General features: G+C 48.8%; 1 protein-coding gene and 1 long non-coding RNA gene across 4 annotated transcripts in view; both read right to left on the bottom strand.

Moving 5' to 3' along the window:
- Positions 1 to 16,502, bottom strand: part of LOC123353370 (ras-related protein Rab-3C-like) — a 1,186,649-nt gene that overhangs the window by 430,130 nt on the left and 740,017 nt on the right. The window lies entirely within an intron of this gene.
- LOC123353382 lies at positions 1,032 to 16,221 on the bottom strand. The gene is made up of 4 exons (XR_006574485.1): positions 16,161 to 16,221; positions 5,933 to 6,072; positions 5,317 to 5,368; positions 1,032 to 2,656 (listed from the first exon to the last, which is right to left on the bottom strand). It is a non-coding gene; the product is annotated as an uncharacterized LOC123353382 (long non-coding RNA).

Genomic DNA, 16,502 nt, shown 5'->3' with positions numbered 1-16,502 from the left:
AGAGCGGCTGTCAGGGAGCCCCTGTAGTAAGAGGAGGCCCTGAAAGATAAACCCTTATCAGAGGCCCAGTATGAGGACTAAGGCTTGGACCAAAGTAATGGTCAAGACTTTACTAACATAAAGCAAAGTTAAGCTGTGAGCCAGAGGCAGGCCCTGCTCTCAGAAGCTGGCAAGAAAAGGGCTGATGCTGCGAAAAGAGACATCAGATATCAGAACATTTGCATACTTGTATACTCCTCACAGATAACAAGGAACAGGTTGACCCATCCCAATGACAGGGCCAAAAGGGTAATATGATGGAGAGTTGTTTTGTTCGAACCAACATGTACAAGGTGAGAGGCGGCACCTTACTACGTAGAAGGGTTGTACCTTGCTAGGTAGAAGGGTTGCACCTCAATACGTCAGGAGTGATGTGTAACGTGTTTGTACCTGTGTATAAGAATGCATCCCTGGGGCAGTGTCTTTGGCCAGCCTCGGGGGCAGTGGAAAGTCCCACCAGTGACTGAGCTGAGTCCATTGTCAGGGAGCACATAAGTACTAGCTGGCCACACCTCAGCAGCACCTTGGAATTCTATGCCAGGGAGCTGGAGACTGTGTTTTTCTTCGACAATAAACCTGGCCGACGTGCCTTCGTTTCTTTCTAGAGTCTGTGGTCATTGGGGGTTCTCTCGAGATCTGCTGTGTCAGCTGTGTGCACAGAGCTGGGACAGCACACAGAGGGAACACACGCACGCAGCCACCCCCAACCCCCTGAGGGGCTAAATCTAGAGACGGAACCACCTACTGGCTGGGGCTCGAGCCGCCGCCTCAGCACCCAGCTCCCCCTGCCCTCCCCCCGCCCATCACCCAGGGTGGGGATCTGGGGCTACAGCTTGGCCCAGCGCGGCAACCATCCATGGGCCACTCTGCCCTCAATGCCCGCCCAGGAGGTGCAGCCGCCTCCCCAGCAGCGCAAGGCAGCAGAGACCTTTCTTCCTAACAGCCCCCCCCCCCCCCCACACACACACGCTGAGGAACACATGGTAGTTTCAACAGCTGCTTTATTAAAAGTTACAAAGGCCAACACAGTGCAGGGACACACGCCTCCCTGGTGACATACACTTAGAAACCTCTGACAGTGTAGGAACTAGTACAGAGAGTTGATATTTCTTTAAAAGCTGCAGCATAAACATAATAATAAAAAGTTTCTTAATTGTGAGTAAATAAGATTACATTTTTGTACTGTTAGCTTTGTTACTGGTCCATGGTGCATTTATACAGTCGAGTTATTTTTCTAAGAGACTTTGTACATTCAAAGAAGTCACTGCAGTGATGAAGATAGAACAGAAGTTACTTCAGCAGGCAAAGAAATCCTTGCCTTTCTCTCCCTCTTCATCCTCAAAGACACAGGCAAGGCCTCAGATAGTTAATTATAAGCCAACAGAGCAAAGTAAGGGAGGAAAAAAGAGACAAGAGAAAGGAAAAACTATACAGAGGAAGTAGAAACAAGGACTGGAAAGAAATTAGAAACAGACAGACTAGAGGGTACACATAGTGGTGACTCTGGGTGAAGCACCAAGTTATTTCTTTCCCTCCTCATGGAGAACAGTCAGCCATACCGAAAAAGTTTGTCGAGAAGAGGGAAGAAGCAACGGCGTTTGTTACCAACCTTTCCCGAAGTCCTAAGGGAACATTCACTCAGAGGACTAGTTTAGAGGGAAGACAATTTGTGAAGTAATGCAAACAGATTACATATAAATATATATACATTTTTAAACTACATTTGGCACTGATTCTACACTGGAAACATCTTGCTGGCTTGCAGAGAAAAGTTTTCACTGAACTACTTTTTGGCAAAAGACAAAACCCCCAAACAAAACCAACTTTGGTAAGTGTCTACATTACAAACACTAAACATTTTTAAAGATACTCTTTCAGATTAAACTGACACCAAAAAGTGACAGACTGTCTTTTGAAGAAAATGTAAACACCTTATAGAGATGTGTTTAATCAGAAATACCACAAGGCAGCACTAACGGTTCAGTGCTCCAATATTTAGAACTTCAATACTAGAATTTAACTGCATATTGATAAAACAGCAGTGAATGACAAGTAGTGTTTACAAGGGTGGCAGGTTCTTCCACAACTAGTCAGAAGGCATTAATGGAGTAAGGCAAGGCAGGCAAAGTCTGTTCAAATGGCAGACGTATTCAGAGTTTCTTCCAAGAAGGCACAAATTTAAGATTTGGCTCCCATTCCTTTAGTAGTGTGTCAGAAGAGACATCTTTAAATTGGGGCATGAAGGAGACAGCGAAGAGGACAGATACCCAAACATACTCTTCAAATTGATCTAGAATGCTGTCGTCACTGGCAACAATACATTGCTTCTAGATTCTGAAATGCAAACATGAAATCCTCTTCACCAGCTCATACTCAAGATTACCAAGGCACTGTGCAAGGTGTGGCCTGTGCTTATTAGTATTTTAAAATTAGGAGTGTAACTTTTAAATAAAGGCACATTTCCTATAAATGAGAGAAAGTTATCACATGACGAATCGAAATAATTTTGCTTTATATATCAGTAGGTGAGAGCTTGAGAATACAGCAGGTTTGAAGGAGAGAGATGGCTTCCACTGGTTTGCATTTCTTCTTGTAACTCATGAGGATACACTCCAGACTATAACAGAAAAATAAGGATTGGAAAAGCGACAGTCCTCTTGCCCCACATCAAAGAGGCATAAAACAATTCTGCAACTTAAAGACTTGAGCAACGGAACACTCAAAATATTCAACAAAAGGAAATTCTAAATAATTTCCTGTGTTTGTTTTACCATAGTTTCATTCATGCACACAGGGCCGGCTCCAGACCCCAGCTTGCCAAGCGCGCGCATGGGGTGGCATTTTGCCGGCAGGGCGGCAGGCGGGTCCGGCGGACCTTCCGCCGTCATGCCTGCAGGAGGTCCAATGGAGCCGCGGGACAGCGGACCTCCCGCAGACATGACTGCAGAGGGTGCGCTGGTCCCGCGACTCGGGTAGACCTCCCGCAGGCATGACTGCGGACGGTTCGCTGGTCCCGCGGCTCGGGTGGACCTCCCGCAGGCATGCCTGCGGATGCTCCACCGGAGCCGCGGGACCAGCGAACCCTCCGCAGCTGCGGGAGGTCCACTGGAGCCGTGGGACCAGCGCACCCTCCGCAGTCATGCCTGCGGGAGGTTTACCCGAGCCGCGGGACCAGCACCTCCCGCAGGCATGACTGCTTGGGGCGGCCAAATTCCTAGAGCCGCCCCTGCATGCACAGGCTTGGCTTTTAGAATTCATGTCCTGGGTATTTCTCACCTATGGTCACAATTCTGTTTGTAGCATCACAATTAGTTGCTGTAGATTGTGTTACAAACAGGCCCAAAGATGAGAAATGAATATGCTGTCAGAGTTGGAGAGTAAATTAATCCTGCTGGAAAGCTTGTTAACAGCTACATCACAAATTCAAACAGCTGAACACCAAGCAGTGTAACTAGTCATAAGCTCCCTGGCTCTGCTATGACCAGAATATGAATCCACAGTCTTCCTTGCACCCAAGGCCGGCTCCAGGCACCAGCTAAGGAAGCAGGTGCTTGGGACGGCTAATACAAAGGGGCGCCACTCCATCCACTATTGGGGCCGCAAGTCCAGGTCTTTGGCAGGAATTTGGCGGCGGGTCCCTCAGTCCCTCTCTTCTTCTTAGAGCTGCCACCAAAGTGCCGCCAAAGAGGAAGAGAGGGAGTGAAGGACCCGTTCCCAAAGTGCTGCCGAAGAATGGAGCGGCACTACTGAGCTGCCACCGAAGTGCCGCCGATTGGCTTTTTTTTTTCCCCCGCCACTTGGGTCAGCAGAACCCTGGAGCCGGCCCTGCTTGCACTCACCAGAAACATCTCCACTTGCATTTGTATTTACAGGTTTGTTACCAGTTATAATGATGGGCTTGTGGCTGTTGTATACATACGGGTACATCCGCCAACATTCAGAATTTGGGACAAGTGAAATCTGGATATCAAACAAGGGAGCATAAATGTCTTTTCTCTTACAGCTTCTACTGCAATATACTTCTGTTTAAACAGCTTGTTCACCGGTGATGAATCCTTGAGAACTGCCTGTCCTCCTCCTCTCCCAGGCTTCTGCTCCAGCAGGAAAGCTAGTGCATGAAGTCAGTGGTGTTTCCTGCACTCAAGTGAGGCTTGTCAGATCATGGCTCTTGCCTGAACTGAGTCTAAGGGCAGGGTTTTAAGTGTAGACCTGCAGTGGCACCAGTGCAGCTGGACTGCTGTAGCGCTTCAGTGAAGACAATACTACCCTGATGGGACAGCTTCTCCCATTGGCATAGTTTATCCACCTCCACGAGGGACAGTAGCTATGTCGAGGGGAAAAGCTCTCCTGGCCACGTAGCGCTGTCTACAATAGGGGTTAGGTAGGTGTAACTGCGTCGCTCACAGGTGTGGATTTTTCACACATAGTTCTGTCAATGGCATGCAGGGGTAACTTTAAAGTGTAGACCTGGCCTAACTACCTTGCTATCTTGGCACTATTGAGGATTGGAGAAGGAGTCTCATATGAAGCTTCCCTACTTTTTTTGTTCTTTGTTTTGCCTGGCTTCTGGGCTGGAAGACAGCAAGGGGACTCTGATTGGCTGGAGTACCCATATGGGGATTAAGAAAAGGATGTGACCCGATAGAAGAGGGCCAGACTGCTTTGCAAGAACAAAAAGTGACATAAGGGTGTTGAACCTGGAGTCTAAAGGATTAATAAATGTAGAAATACCATGAAAGATGAATTTGAGAAAGGTGTATGTCCACAGCTTCTGTTATCTAAGTTCTCAAAACATTTCATGTTACTCTTTGGAAACCCCTGTGAGGTATGCGTCATTATCCCCATTTTAAAGATTGGAAAAACTGAGGCAAAGAAGTGGTCACGTGACCTGGTCACGCTCAGAGTCACTAGCAGAGCTGGGACTGGGACTCAGGGGTCCTAGTCTCCTGCATGATCCCATTTCTGCTCAATGCAAAAAAGCCTGAGATTCAACCGTTAAGGTTCCCACAGAAGCCATAACTTCACCACATCACACAGATTATGTTCAAACATCAATTAAGCAGTGTAAGTACTACTTTGAACTACTGCATATGTCAAGCATGCAATATGGCTAAGTTAGCGTTACTGTGTGAACCTTAACTTTTGAATATTATGACCTACGTACTAGCAGTCACAACCAGAGTGTGTTACATTAACAACTTTTTGCATTCGATTTACAGCTTATGCCTCATGTACTCTAGTCCTACTGACAAAATAGTACTTTAGCTAAACACATACCAGTGATGGTGATGATGATGATGCGAACAAATGCTATCAACACTGCCCATATCTGTTAAAAAAAAAGCACATAATTTAGTACAAACAGCTCACTTAGATATTTTTAAAAGAGGGCAAAAGCTTCTTCTCTAGACTCAACTACTGCTCCCCTGCCTTACAAATTAATGTTTTCCACTCTGTCTTGGCTTCTCAGCAAATAAAGAGTAGGCTTCCAGGCCTTCCTGTAATTAGCACACGTGACTGTCAGAGACTAAAGGTTCTCCGTGCTGTTGTGTGTTTTGTCATCATTCAATCCATATCACTGAATTTCTTCCTTCTAGATCTCCAACACCTTAAACTAGTACATTCGTTTCTCCTTAGCCACATTTGTGTCTTGGAGAATGTTTTGTGTAAAGGAACTTGGCCAGGACACCCAACTTTTGGAAAGTTCATCTACTTCACTTATCCAGATGCTCATTAAGGACCAGATGTTGTAATCTTAAATACTATTCACCATGAGTAAACGCTGCAGAAATTGGCCAAAGTTATTTGGATTTCTTCCCCTTTATGGAGTATTCAACAACTTATAGTTCTTAGTCACATTAATTTGCATTGGAAATACTCAAGTCATGGTTACCTTACAGTTCTTCCACCAATACTTTTTTTCAGCTTGGTAGCATTGGTCTCAAATTTCGCCCGCAGTGCATCATCCAACTCTGACAGCATTGGATCTCGTTCCAAAACCTTGTCCACATTCACCCTCATGATGTCAATCACCTACAGTGATTAAATAGTCACAGTCAGTAATTCATTCATTAGATATTCATCTCCTCAAACACTTTAAGCATGCAGCAGATCCTGACAGACACCTTTTATAACATTAACATCATTCAAGCATTTGTTTTTAAATAAAGTAGAAGATATTGCCTTTTTGATTAAGAGTAGACAATATTGAATTTAGGTTTTTATATTAGTTAAAAGATTTGTGGAACTAAGAAATCCAATTGGAAGCCTATAAACCTTGTAACTAGTACAGGACTCATTTGACCAAGAAAAATTTTGCATATTTCTGAGCAGGATCTGTACTAGTGCAAATCAGCTACAGTAATCAGCTTGCATTAGCATGCATATTCCAGTTAAACAGGTATGCACCAGTACAGATGTTGCATGTCCTAGGTGGAAGTTGGCAGCAAAGCATGTCTCGTATTTTTTCCAGCAAAAGTGTGCTCTGTTAGTGTAGAACTTGCATGTTGAAGTGCTAAACACGGAGACAGCATGCATCAGTAAGAGTCACAGCTTACCAGTAGTGCATATTCTCACTGAGACCTATAGTGATAACAGGTGAATTTTATATTACAGTAAGAGGTGCAACTGTAAAATGCACAAGTTGCACTACTGTCCGGCATCATCTAGGGAGAAGTAAATGTTCACTTTCCTGCTGCACGGAAAGAGAGCTTAAGTTTTAACAAATTAAGAATATTCTCAGTTTGTGTTTATTGTGTGTAAGTACAATATCGTAAATTCCCTCTACTGGTTTTGAATACATATATCCCATGTGGAAGAAACAAAACTCCACTCTCAGGCTGGAGGCAACAAATCAGAGACAGCTTTATTCAGGCAATTGCAGGGGAAGAATACAGCTGGCAGAGAGCATCTCTGCCTCAGTTTCTCCAAAGTACAAGCAAAATCACACAAGCATTTATACCTCTTTGTGATGTGCATTAATTAAAAACATTTAAATTTTATTTAGATTATTTGCTATCTATTCCAGTATTTTCTCACTTGCTCTTCTCAAAACATTGTTATCTCAAGGCTAGGTCACACTGACTATTCTGCTGTTTTCCACTTGCTTCTGACGTGAGCCCTGCTTCTACAGGTCTCACGATATTAGGCTAAGACTTAGCTCAATAGTTGTTCTGTCTCTGACACTTAAATGCCTGCACTTAAACACTCTCTTTCTTTCCCTGCTTCCACACAAGAACAACACAACCAGCAGCTAATTCGCAGAACAACCACAGTGAGCTGCAAAGAGAGAATAGGGAGTAACCTCTATAGGACACAGAATGCAGAATTCCTCCCAGGCAACTGGAGTGAAATCCTGGTGTGACGTTATTGATATAATCTGGGACCATATAGAATATGGTTGCAACCAAAGTCCTCTTTGTTTGGCTGGTTTGGTTTGCCTTAGAGGTAGAAGAACCCCAGCCTTGGGCTGTAACTACCCTGTTTAAGCAATTGGTCCTGAATTGGCACTCTCAGTGGGGTCCCGCCAGAACCAGCACTGTCACAGTGGCGTAGTCATGCTTGGATCCACAGAATCATGTCAATTAAGCTTTGGGTCATAACCCCACGCTATATAAATCTGAATTTTGGTTTGGAGAGTTTGACTGGTTAAAGAGCTGCTGCAATGGCTAAGCAAAGAGCATATGGGGGACTTGACAAAAAAGCCCTGGAAAATTTGTGTTCAGAAAAGGGGATAAGCTTTAGAAAGAAATCAACAAATCAAGAACTCAGAAATCTGTTAATGGCCAGTGATCAGGGGACAAGAGCACAGCCCTTACCTGAGGATACAGAAGATGCAGAAAGAATTAGAGGGCAAAAGACGACAAGTAAACTGCAACTTGAGCATGAACGGAATCTAGCAGATCTTCGATTGCTGGAGAAACAAAAAATAGCTGAACTAGAGAAAGAAGCTGATAAAAGAAAGAAGGAGGCCGATGAGAGAGAGAAAGAAGCTGATAAAAGAAAGAAGGAGGCTGATGAGAGAAAGAAGGAGGCTGATAAGAGAGAGCTCGTAAGGGGCGTCTGGAGCTGCTGACTGCTGAACAGGAGACTCACAAGATGGAACAGGAGATGGACAAACTTCAGCTCCAAGTAATGGAAGAAGAGAGAAAATCATCGCCCCCTTCCCCACCACCATGAGAAAAACTGGGAAAGGATGTGTCCCATTTACAGTGATACTGAGGATATAGAGGAGTTTTTGCCTACCTTTAAATGCCTCTGCAATCTGTACCAGATCCCAGAAGGTCAGCAAATGCCTGCCCTGCTGACCAGACTGACTGGAAAAACCAGAGAGGTATTTAATGAATTGGGGGAACAAGAAGCCTTAGATTATGAGCGGTTTAAAGATTCTGTGTTAAGGTGGTTCAAGGTTACTCCTGAATCTTACAGAGTTAAATTTAGAGAGTTTAAAATGTCTAAGGATTGGACTTTTGTAGAATGTGCTCATAAGCTGATGGGTTTTGTTAAAAAGTGGGTTATGGGAGCAGTGGCACATGGGAGTTTTGAAAAACTGCTGGATTTGATAACTTTGGAACAGTTCCTAGACATTGTGCCTGACCATGTTAGAGCAGCTGTGTGTGATAGGGACCCTGAGTCAGTCCTATGGGCGGCAGAGATTGCGGATGCCCCTACCCAAAACAGGGCTCGGGAAGGATGTAAACCCCTGGGGAAAAATAATCACCATTCTCCCCAGGTCAAGAGGAAGGAAGGATTTAAAAGTAAACCGGCCCTGACTCTTCTAAAGGAGCCCTAGGGGGCCTGGAGGGTAGGAACTCACATCCCAGGACGGAACAGGTTACCTGCTATCACTGTGGCATGCTCGGCCACATGAGACCAGATTGCCCGACACTGAAGGGCAGCCCAAAGCCAGCAGTAAATGCCAACTCCATTACCCTGAGCACTCAGGCTGAACCAAGCCTCAACAGCACCACCTTAAGTTCAGGTGCAAGCAAAGCAGTGGCTAATGCCAACCCCATCGTCTCCAGTGGTATGGGAGGAGGTGATGAGCTCACCAGTTATGTCAGAACTAAGGCATGGCAAGGGAGTGAGAGGTTTATTATGGAGGCAAAGGTCAATGGTGTTGAATGCATGGGATGGCAAGACACTGGCTCGGATGTAACTAAAGTCAAGGGACATCTGGTGAAGCCAGAGGACATGTTCCCTGGGGAATATGTGACGATAGTGGCACTATCTGAGTACTCTGTGGACCTGCTGATGGCTAGAATCCACCTTGAGTGGGATGGCTTTAAAGGGGATGTGAAGGCTGCTGTCCGGGATTTAATTCCGGCGGATGTTTTGGTAGGAAATAACATACTGGGGGTGCCTGGCCAAGTTAATGTGGTGAGCAGGTCACAGAGGGAGTTTGGGTCTGTGGCAAATACCCTGACTGATGGCAGTGAGGGGAACGGCAAACAGACAGAGAGTGTCTCTCAAGATGAATCAGGTGAGGGTTTGTCTGAAATATCAGAGATGGTTCTGAATTCAAACAAAACCCAGAGTGAATTCATTGTGGCTCAGCAAAGTGATGTATCTCTAGAGAGAGTCAGGTCCCAGCCAGTGAAGAGAGAGGCAGGTTTTTCATGCAGGGTGCGCTGTTGTATAGGGAGCTGCCTAGGGGAAGGAAGAATTCCCAAGCAGCAGTTCGCAAACATCTTGTGGTACCTGAGAGTTACCGCCATGATTTGTTGAAGTTGGCTCATGATGGTCCATTTGCAGGACATCTGGGTCTAGGCAAAACACGTGACAGGCTAGAGCAAAATTTCTACTGGCCTCACCTTTTTGGGTCGGTGAGAGATTACTGCAGGAGCTGTGAACTGTGCCAGAAGCGTAAGGGGGGCCTAGCAAGGTGCCCCTCCAGCCTCTGCCCGTTATTGGGGAGGCGTTTGCCAGAGTGGCTGTGGATATTGTAGGGCCACTCCCCAAACCTTCCAAAAATGGGAAGAAATACATCCTGGTGTTGGTAGATTTTGCTACCAGATATCCTGAGGCTGTAGCCTTGGCTAATATTGAGGCAGAGACAGTGGCAGTGGCCTTGTTCTCTATTTTTAGCAGAGTGGGTTTTCCCAAGGAAATATTGTCTGACCGTGGGTCTAACTTTATGTCGGATGTTTTCAAGCAGTTGTGGGAGTTATTTGGGGTGAAGCACCTGAAAGCTGCTCCCTACCACCCCCAGACTAACGGTCTAGTCGAACGGTTCAATGGAACCCTGAAGTCTATGTTGAAAATGTATGTGGATAGACGCCAGAATGACTGGGAGGTTATGCTGCCATATCTATTCTGTGCATACAGGAGCATGGGCGGCAGGTTTGTAGACATTTTGGTGTTGCCCAGAACCCGCCCCTGCCCAAACTCTGCCCCCCCCAAATCTCTGCCCCCCACCTACCCAAGGCTCTGGGAGGGATTTTGAGTGGGGGAGGAGGTCTCGGGTGCAGGAGGGGTGCAGGGTGCAGGCGCTGGGAGGGATTTTGGAGAAGGGAGGGGATGCAGGGGTGGGGCTGGTTTTGGGATGTGGGAGGGGGCTCAGGGCTATGGCAGAGGGGAGGGGTCTGGGGTGAGGGCTGTGGGGTGGGGCTGGGGATGAGGGGTTCATGATGCAGGAGGGGGCTCAGGGCTGGGGCAGAAGGTTCGGGTGTGGGGGGAAGAGGGCTCTGGCTGGGACTGGGGATGAGGGGCTTGGGGTGCTGGAGGGGCTCAGGGCTAGGGTTGAGGATGTGGTGGGGGGATGAGGGCTCTGGCTGGGACTGGGGATGAGGGGTTTGGGGTGCTGGAGAGGCTCAGGGCTAAGGTAGAGGGTTGGGGTGTCGGGGGGATGAGGGCTCTGGCTGGGGCTGGAGATGAGGGGCTTGGGGTGCTGGAGGGGCTCAGGGCTAGGGTTGAGGATGTGGTGGGGGGATGAAAGCTCTGGCTGGGGGTATGGGCTCTGGGGTGGGGCAGGGCTGGGGATGAGTTTGGGGTGCAGGCAGGCTGCTCCAGGACAGGGGCCAGAGAGGAGGACTCCCCCCAGCCCTTTCCCTGCCGGCAGCAGCGAGCTCTGGGGAACGAGCCCCCCTTTCCCACCCCCCCAGCAGTACACTCACCCCCAGCACTGTCACTGCATGTGCTCCTAGAGCCCCTCTCAGGTCCAGGAATCTCCCTCGCCTCCCCCATGGTGGGTGCCAGGGGGTGCTCCGTGCTGCCCCTCTCCTGCTGTTTTCCCTGACTGTAGCCACACTGGGGGCGGGGGATGGGGCTGCCTCCTTGCCCAGCATGGGGCAGGAGTGGTGACTGTGGGTGGAGGGAGCCTGTGCTGATAGAGGTCCCACCGGAAAAGGGAAGGGTCTGAGGTAGAAGGGCAGGCTCAGAGTCTGCCCTGGCAGTCGATTTGGAGGGCACTAGGACCCTGCAGCAGGGCAGCATGGAGCTGCACAGAAGAAGCAGGGATGCCCTGCTCCTGGGTCAGCAAGTGGGGGGGCAGCGGAGGACACTCAGGAGGTGCGGGGCGGGGCAGTAGGTGGGGGGGGGGGGAGACCCGGCCCCAAACATTGGTGGAGCTGGGCCCCTGGGCTCTGAATATTGCTGGTGCCTGGGCACAATGTGGGTATATATCTTGCCGCCCACGCATACAGCCATCACAGTTATTACATTGCTTGTGCGTGTGCACACTGCACTCCTTGAGTCAGCGGTGCGTGGCCTCACCAGGAGTGCGTGTATCAAGGCAGAGTGCACCATGAGCAGCTATCCCACTGTGCCACTCACTGTCATTCCAGCCCAGAGTGATTAGGGACGTTTTTGAAGTGCCTCATGGGGCTGAAATGAGTCACACTCTGCAAATTCTGCAGGCTCAGGTGCCCCGTGCTCACAATACTCACGAGAGTAGTGCAGAGCTGTGCATGCTCCATGCTTCTGTCAGAGATGGTAGACAGTGAGAAGGGACACACAGGTTTTGGGGGATTTTGAAAAGAGGTGTGAAATATTATGGGATGCAGAACACTGCATTATGGGAAGTTGAACACATGCTCCCGGTCACCTCTGCGCATCCTCACCAGGAGCGCTTGTGTCAATTCAGAGTGCAGTGCATGTCTGGAGTGGCTCACGACCATGAGTGCCTAACTCAGAGCAGACTGCCAATATCAGGGCAGACACCCCAAGCTGGTGGTGTGTTCTACAATCAGATTTCACCAAGCCAGTAACTGTGAACGCCTGGATCACTATACGAGCCTTACCATGGAGTCACACGCAGTCCCTTTAGACTCTCCAGTCTATCCTGCCACCCAGACAACTGGACTTAGTGATAAATGGTCACTTACACCCGGGGAGACTCTAGGTATTTTGCCGCCCCAAGCATGGCAGGCAGGCAGGCTGCCTTCTGCGGCTTGCCTGCGGGAGGTCCCCGATCCTGCGGATTCAGCCGTGGGACCAACAGACCCTCCTTAGGCATGCTGCCAAAGGCAACCTGCCTGCTGTCCTTGCGGCAACTGGCAGAGCGACCCCCATTGCTTGCTGCCCCAGGCACGCGCTTGGCATGCTGGTGCCTGGAGCCCCCCCTGCTTACACCAAAAATGACACCACATTCAGGTTGCTTCCAGACCCCAGAGACCAGTCACCTACCCCAGATCACTTGACACCCTCGATCCTGCATCAAAGTGATGCCTGTAGCCAATCCTGTAAGAAACTAGCTAAAGGTTTATTAATTAGGGAAAAGGACTAAGAGCGTCATTTACAGGTCAAAGCAAGCGAACTTGTACAATCAATGAGTTACCATCTAACTCCTGAGAGTGACAGAATTGTCCTGATCTGTCTATTCAAAGCATCTTTCAGGGCACCCCAGGAGGCAGCCCCTGGGGATCTCTGGCTTCAGTTTCAAGTCTCTGGCCCTTCAGAGTTCAAACAGCCACAAAGGTGCCGTTTCTTCTTGTCGGGGATTTTTATTCCCTTCCCCCACAGTTCAAGGTGATGGGACGAGTCCATGTGCACATCCCTTCTTTGGGGGGCGGGGGGGAGAGCAATCAAAAAAGTCCTTTGTCTTCTGATGTTCCACAAGGGTTTGTCTGGTGTCCAGGGGCCTTCTTGTGTTGGCCAGAAGATGACAGCTCCTGCGGCAAACTTGCATTCCAACCTGGTGATGTTTCTCTCCTCACCGTGGGGGCTTCCAGTTTCAGAGCAAACACTCAAACTTACCTTATGAATTGAAGCAGCCCAGGGAGCAGACCTGTGCTGGGAGCAGGGCCACAGAAGCAGCCCAGGGAGCAGACCTGTGCTGGGAGCAGAGCTGCAGCAACCAGAGCCAGAGGGGCCAGAAGAGCAGCCCAGGGAGCTGGAGGCAGAGCATCAGTGCTGGGGCTGAAGCTGGAGCAGTGAGCACTGTGGGGAGCGAGGGGGACCCTGGGCAGCGGGCGCAGCACAGGGAGATGCCCCCAGCCAAGAGGCCTTGCAGGCCAGACTTGGAGGGGGATCATAACCCTGATGGGGGGACTGACCCTGGGAAGAAGGATCCTGCCACCTAGAGCCAGAGGGCGTGTGGCCACTGCCAGAGCAAGTGTCTGACCTACAGCATCCCTGCAGCACAGCTAGGGCCTGGGCAGGAGACTGGGAGCGTGAGGCACAGACTGTGAACTGCCCTCACATTCCCTAAATATGTTATATTAGTTATATGCTGGTACCTCGTCAAAGGGGGCTTTTTTGCTTGCTTTATTATCCTCTTGTCTGTTTGTTGTGCTGTTAATATGTGTTAGTTAATGACAGTTAAGGACCATCTTGTTCTATGTCTGTACAGGTCCTAGCGCAATGGGATCCTGGTCTGTGAGTGGGACTATGAGGCAGTGCTGCAATACAAATAATCACATGCTGATCTACAGAAATACTTTTGTACCATGGCCATCCCCACTGGCTTACGAGATTAGTCACTGAAAATGGAAGTATGTGAACTTGACATCTGCAGTTTAACTCAGTCCCCTCGTCTCCTGCACTGAGTGTTCTTTTTGCTCAACACACACTCAACGGTAGCATATGCACATAATGGGTTATGAAGATGGGTGTATGGGAGGGTTTGACTTCCTCTACCATGGGCTGCTATTGCAGGAAGAAGGTTTGCTGGGAAGAGTTGGGGTCCGTCTGACCAAGAAGGAGAAGAACATCTTCATGCGTTGACTCACCAACCTTATGAGAAGAGCTTAAAATTAAGTTCAGAGGGGGCAGGTGAAAAAAGCCACCAGGTAAAAACAAGTGACCTTAATAGAGGACTAGATGTTTGGGGAGAAGTAGATGTGGAAAATTGCAGTAGAATTATAGGAGAAACAAGAGGGAAATCCATGGGGGCATCTGCTTAAAATCTTAGATGTTTATAGGTTGGATATTAGGAAAAACTTTTTCACTCAGAGAGTGGTGAAGCATTGGAATGGGTTACCTAGGGAGGTGGTGGAATCTCCTTCCTTAGAGGTTTTTAAGGTCAGGCTTGACAAAGCCCTTGCTGGGATGATTTAGTTGGGTTTGGTCCTGCTTTGAGCAGGGGGTTGGACTAGATGACCTCCTGAGGTCCCTTCCAACCCTGATATTCTGTGATTCTAGGAGGAGTAATACTAATGGGGAATAAACAGTAAGAACTGGGAGTTTTAATACATAAGTGATAACTGAGCTTAATTGGCATCACAGATACTTGCTGAGCTAAATCTCATGACTGGAATATTGGTATAGAGGGCTATAGCTTGTTCAGGAAGGACAGGCAGGAAAAAAAGAGAGAAAGTATTGCATTGTACACCTGTTCTGAGGTCCAGAAGGAGGTGAGAAGCAGACCAGCTGAAAGTCTCCGAGTAAAGATAAAATGCAAAGAGAAGATAGGAAGAATAGCAAGAGGCCCATATGACTCCATCAGAAGTTTTTTAATGACCTGAAAATGAAAATGACCCTTCACCCCCCACCAGTGCCCCCCCACAGACACCTCCTGCCACCCCAGCCCTGGGATCTTCCCCCCCCCACCAGCATCCTCCTTCCGCCGCAGCCCTGGGTCACTGGAAACTTGCTCCCAGGGTGGGTCATTCAGCAGGAATTTTGAACATGCACAGAACACAAACAGGATTGGGTCCCATATGGTTACAGAACAGCAGTAAAGTGGAACAATTTTCACCTTGTGTGATTGGAGGATATCTGGATGCATATTATAAGACTGTCCTACATAAATGAGGAGAAGTTGAGGTGCCTTTATTATTCTTTTGTTCCACTCTTTGTTTCTATGGGGAATTTGCCAATGCAATATCACTGTCTTCCTTTTAAACAAACAAACAAACAAACAAACAAAAGGCAATGGCTGTTGAAAATAGCAATTCCAGTCCTAATAACCACTGGGAAGCATTTCTTGCTCAATTTTATCCTACTTTTTCTACAGCAAGTTGCAGTGGATCAATATATTTGATTTGGGAGAAATGAAGTAGCAGCTGCCCAAACTGAGCTTGAGCACTCCTGAATTTTGAGGTGTTCAAATCTGGAAGGCAGCTGCTGGGGTGGGGGTGGAGCGGGGGGCTGTGGGCTCCATGGGCTCCGCGAGGGAGCACGGCAGCCTGTATGCAGCAGTGTGTCTGGCGCTGCGCGGAACCAGACAAGCTGGTCTGAGTGGCACGGTAAGGGGGCTGGGGGTTGGAGAAGGGGTGGAGGGTTCCGGGGGGGCAGTCAAGGGACAGGGAGAAGGGGGGTTAGATGGGTCAGGAGTTCGGGGGGGCCATCAGGGGACAGGCAGCGGTTGGATAGGCATGGGAGTCCCAGGGGTTTGTCAGGGGACAGCTAGGGGGTGGAGTCCTAGGGGGGCAGTTGGGGACAAGGAAAAGGGAGGTTTAGGTGGGGGCTGGGGTCCCAAGGGGCAGTTAGGGGCAGGGGTCCCGGGATGGCGCAATCAGGCAACAAGGACCATCGGCGCTTAGATAGAGGGTGGGTTCCTGGGGGGCAGTTAGAGGCAGGGGTCCCGGCAGGGGGTGATCAGGGAACAGGGAGCGGGGGGGGGGTTGGACGGGTTGGGGTTTCTGTGGGGGGCAGTCGGAGGGAGTGGATGGTTGCGGGGGGGGGCTTCCCTCCCCGTGGAGTGTCCTGTTTTTTTGAATGTTAAAGTCTGGTCTTCCTACCATTCACAGCACTCACAGCAGGCTGCCGCATGAGGTCCCCCTCCTTCCTTCCCAGTTGGTAGTGTCCAAGGGAATGCTGGGAAATGTAGTTCTTTCCCTCCTCCAGGGTTGGCTCTATAGGCAGGGAGCTAACCAAGGAACTACAGCTCCCAGAGCCCCCTGTTGGTTCTCAGCTTCCCTGCTGCCCTGGCAAATGGGCTGCCCCAAGCAGGTGCTTGCTTTGCTTGTGCCTAGAGCCGCACTTGCTTGTTCTTGACAAATCCATCTTGGTTCTTACCTATCACCTATTATCCTCTAGCTTTTAATAAATTGGTAGATTAATCATTTTTTCCAGTATCTTTC

This window comes from Mauremys mutica, chromosome 20 (genome assembly GCF_020497125.1).
Source record: "Mauremys mutica isolate MM-2020 ecotype Southern chromosome 20, ASM2049712v1, whole genome shotgun sequence".
NCBI lineage: Eukaryota > Metazoa > Chordata > Testudines > Geoemydidae > Mauremys > Mauremys mutica.
The sequence above is the reverse complement of the archived record's forward strand: the minus strand, read 5'-3'. Positions and strand labels throughout refer to the sequence as shown.